The sequence below is a fragment of the Zingiber officinale genome, chromosome 1B, assembly GCF_018446385.1.
Source record: "Zingiber officinale cultivar Zhangliang chromosome 1B, Zo_v1.1, whole genome shotgun sequence".
NCBI lineage: Eukaryota > Viridiplantae > Streptophyta > Magnoliopsida > Zingiberales > Zingiberaceae > Zingiber > Zingiber officinale.
Genome location: NC_055986.1, coordinates 43,121,440 through 43,126,277, shown reverse-complemented (window position 1 = coordinate 43,126,277; position 4,838 = coordinate 43,121,440). Strand labels below are relative to the sequence as shown.

General features: G+C 43.3%; 1 long non-coding RNA gene across 1 annotated transcript; it reads left to right on the top strand.

Annotated features, from left to right (window-relative positions):
- Positions 1-2,789: 2,789 nt before the first annotated feature.
- Positions 2,790-3,547, top strand: LOC122054880. The gene is made up of 3 exons (XR_006132846.1): positions 2,790-3,130; positions 3,213-3,291; positions 3,477-3,547. It is a non-coding gene; the product is annotated as an uncharacterized LOC122054880 (long non-coding RNA).
- The last annotated feature ends 1,291 nt before the right edge of the window (positions 3,548-4,838 follow it).

The following is a 4,838-nucleotide window of genomic DNA, read 5'->3' as shown; positions in this document are numbered from 1 at the left end:
TGGAGAAATATTCAGCAAGTAAACTTATGTGGCCACTACTTCAGCCCAGAAAATATTTGGAAGTCCTATTATATTCAGCAAACTTTTAGCCATTTCTACAACGGTTCGATTTTTTCGTTCGATGACACCATTTTGCTCCGGTGTATAAGGCGTCATTAATTCCCTATGAATGTCATGTTCTTCATAAAATTTACTAAATTCTTTATATAAGAACTCACCTCCTCGATATGTACAAAGAGTCTTTATAAAAGTACCATTCTGATTTTCCATAAGTGCCTTGAATTTTCTAAAACTTTTAAAAGTCTCTGACTTGTCTGCTAGAAAATATACCTAACTCATACGACTAAAATCATCAGTAAACATTAAAAAATATTTACTTCCACCAAATGATGTAGTTCTCATAGGACCACATAAATCAGCATAAATTAGCTCAAGACATTCTGAAGCTCTCTATGATTGTCCGCTTAGAAAAGACTTCCTTGTTTGTTTTCCATAAATACATCCTTCGCATAAACCAAGAGAACTAATTTTAGGTAATCCAAAAACCATACTATTGTGGTTCAATCAAAGTCCCATATTAGAAAGATTTGGTAAAGATCATGGGTTCAAAAGGATGCATGATATCTCCATTGGCATGAGACCTTTTGGGGAGAGCCTAAGAGCAAAGTTATGAGAGCCTAGGTCAAAAGTGGACAATATCATGTCATTTTGGATATATGTGAACATTCTTTGGGCACAACAAATGGTATCAGAGCTATGGTCTAGACTAGATGCAATGTGGGGTGGCCTTGAATGAAATTAAGGGTAGGTCCGGGGTAAGTCAGGTTGACCGGATGCTCGTAAGGAGACCCCGAAGCAGGTCAGGATGACCGGATGCTTGTGGAAAAGGCCTTGAAGCAAGTCAGGATGACCGGATGCTTGTGGGAAAAGCCCCGAAGCAGGTCAGGGTGACCAGATACTTGCGGGGAGGCCTGGAATAGGTCAGGATGACTGGATGCTTGCAGGGAAGCCCGGAGCAGGTCAAGGTGACCAGATACTTGTGGGAAGGTGAGTAGGTCAGGGTGACCAGATGCTCGCAGGGAGGCATAAAGCAGGTCAAGGTGACCGAATGCTCGTGGGGAGGCTTAGAGTAGATCAGGATGACCGGATGCTTGTGGGAAAGACCCGAAGCAGGTTAGGGTGACCAAATACTCGTGGGGGCCTAGAGCAGGTCAGGATGACTGATGCTTACGGGGAGGCCTGGAGCAGGTCAAGGTGACTGGATACTTGCAGGGAGATGGGTAGGTTAGGGTGACCAGATGCTCGCAAAGAGGCCCGGAGCATGTCAAGGTGATCGGATACTTGCAGGGAGACGAGTAGGTCAGGGTGACCAGATGCTCGTAGGGAAGCCCCAAGTAGGTCATGGTGACCGGGTGCGGATGCTTGCGAGGAGGCACAGAGCAAGTCAGGGTGACCAGATGCTCGTGGGGAGGCTCAGACCATGAGAGTAATTATGGTCCTTCGTTTGAGGGGAGGATTATTGGGGTTCAATCAAAATCTCGTATTGGAAAGATTTGGTAAAGAGCATGGGTTTAAAAGGATGTATGATATCTCCATTGACATGAGGCCTTTTGGGGAGAGCCCAAGAGCAAAGTCATGAGGGTCTAAGCCTAAAGTGGACAATATCATGTCATTGTGGAGATATGTGGACATCCTTTGCGCACAACACATACCTTTCTGATTTAAAAGTTGCATGCCTTTGATGTTGAGATGCCCATATCTCAAGTGTCATATCTTGGATTCATTATCTTCGCTAGCAATAAAAGTTTGATTTCCTACATTAGAGATCTTCAGTGGAAACATCTTATTTTCTTTCATTTGCACGCTAACAATAGAATTTCCAGAATCTTTGTCAGAAATAACACAAGCTCTGTTATCAAATACAATCACATAGCCACCCATCATCAATTGCCCAACACTTAACAAACTATGTGCCAAACTAGGAACAAAATAGATATTGTAAAGCAATTTTACTTTACCATCGTTAGTCTCCACGACAATTGTACCTTTGCCTTTGCCTTGTATCTGCTTATTATCTCCAAGTCTTACTAGCATCTTCTGTGATTCATCAAGCTTTTAAATAATGACTTATTGCCAGTCATGTGATTTGAACATCCACTATCCAAAAACCAAATATCATTTTGAACTTCGTTAGAATGAGAATGAATCATAAATAACTTACTTTCCTCATTTTCTTCTTTCACATAGTTTGCTTGTGAACCATTTTTGCAATTTACCTTTATATATCCAAATCTTTTGCAGTCATAACACTGAATGAAATTTTTATTCCATTTTTTATCCCCATTAAATTGCTTCTCTTCTCCATTAAAATGATTTCTTCCTCTACCATGTCCTCTACCACGAAAACCTCCTCTTCCACGACCTCTGTCAGCAAAGTCTTCCTTTTTTTCTATCTCCCCCTTCACTTAAGAAGCCTGAAATGTAAAATACCGGAAATAGGCGAATATGATTAAGGGAATTTTTGGAAATTTTTCGGGAATTTTTCGGAGCTCGTACGGATAAGTTCACGGGGATAAAAACGGGGCCCGGAAAAGCCTGTTTAGACTATCCTATTTAAATGAGGAAAAGTTTTATTTTTCTTTTCCTTTTCTTTTTCTTTTTCCTTATTTTTATTCCTCCGTTTCTTTTCCTCTTCCGCGAGCCCGAGCCCTTCTCCCCGACGCCGCCGATTTTCCTCCTCTCTGCCCTAACCGCCGGCCGGCGGATTCCTCCTCTCCGAACCGCCGCCCGTCCGCCTGCCCGAGCCAAACTCCTCTCCTCTGCTTGCCCTAGCCACCCGACGCCGAGCCACTGCCGTCGGCGACACACAGAGCAGCGCCGGTCATCTTCCTCCTTTCTCCCAAGTCCGACTTCTCTGTGCCCTTCTTCCTCTCTGCCGTGTCTTGGCACAGCGCCGATCGCCTCTCCCTCCGCCCGGAGCAGCGCTGCCGCCGGCCTTCCTCAGCCCTAGAGCTTTCCCTCCGATCGTCGAGCAGAGCTGTGCCCTAGCCTCAGCCGCGACACCCATCTCCTCGGCGCTACCAATCTGATTTGTTGTTCATTGTGCCCTGGTTTTCATTGCTGATCCGAGGTTCTCCCTTTTCCTCCCTAGGGTTTCTATTGTGGTTTGAAACATCAGTGCTGTTGTTGATTGGTTCTGACCGGGTTTGCAGATTGGGGTTTCCTCAATTCCAGTCATCTCATTACTGATTGGTTCTGTTGCCATTACAGAACGGCTGAAGAAGAATTGAGGTAAGAAGTAGAGAGTTGGATTCATGTGTAGGTTTTAATGAAATCGAATAGTAGAATGGTTAGGGTTAATGGAACTAATCCTAATTGATTTTTAGTTAAATTCAATTGGGGTTCCTGAAGAAAATAGTTTGGTTTAGCTATTTTAGTTATAATTAAACTTAGCCAAACTGTATGATTTATTACAGGATATTGATTCGAGACGGTGTCTTGACGGGGGATCTGTTTTGGATACGATCCTTTTCGATTGGAGGCGGGTACTTTTGACTATTTGTCTTTGATATGCTTAGTAATGAAAATAATATGTTGCATTAATTGTGTTTCCTATTTATTTCGGTTAATCACTGCCCAATACATGTTACCTGTTTGATTGATTGTTTGATTGCATCTCGTATTGGTCTTGTACCGATCTATCATGCTCATGGGTAGTGATATAACCACGCTTCACATGTTCAGGACCTAGGTTTGATACCTTATATGATCAGTATATCTTGATATGATTCATTCGCTTTGGTGCACATTATGATATGTCCAGAGGTTGGATTAGTATATTACCATGCTTAGTGACATGCACCATTTGCATGATCGCATGCTGTGCGATAGATTGCTCCATTATTGTCGAGCACATTGCCAGTTTCATCACTGTTCGGTGCTCCGTTGTGACGCTCATGGGTAGCGAGATACAGCGTGGTAGCACATCAGTTTGACTCTTCCGGTGCTCCGTTGATCCGCTCAGGGGTAGTGTGACGCAGCGTGTAGCACGTTAGAGATTCCTCCCCGTCATAGCGTACCGGGAGTTGAATTGCGCTCCCCCATTTATGATTTGGGGTAGAGTACGTATGTATCCGACAAGATCCGTCCACTCGATCACTCATCAAGAGTAGTGTTCCGAGTGCACTGTTGTCACCCTACCCACTTGGTCCCCCGTTGAGTCGCGACCGCGCGTGGGTGACCATGACATTGCATCATGCATGATGCATTCGTGTTTGTGTTTGTGTTTGTTGCACTTATATGTCGCACATTGCTTGGATACCTTGATTGACATGCATATGGTCTTCTATACCTTCGGACTGTTGTCCTTATACCGGTCCTGTTTAAGATTCTCTCTGTCTTCTTCGGTTTGTAGTTACCTTTATCTTTATCGGAGACGTACGCATGATTAGTGCTAGGTGTTATTTCTTTACTTTGCATATCAATTGTACCGCTGAGTGTTGGACTCACCCCGCCTCCATTGTTGATATTTTCAGGTTGATGCTGTGGTCCCTGCAGACCTCGAGGATGTGATTGGTTTTTCGTTTGGTTTCCTTTTCTATTCTAGACTGTTTGCACTTGTTATGTTCGGATTTATTTGCTTATGGACATGATATAGATTTTATTATATCGATGGATTTGGATTTGGTTTTATTCTATTACATGCCTGCCTGGATGGGGTGAGTTCGTTGTGATTTGAGTTTTACGAGTGTAGTGGAGTATGGTGGATTTCGAGTCAGTATTATTTCTTTGTTTGATTATCTTAATCGTGGTTGTGACGGTCAATAGATTATATATAA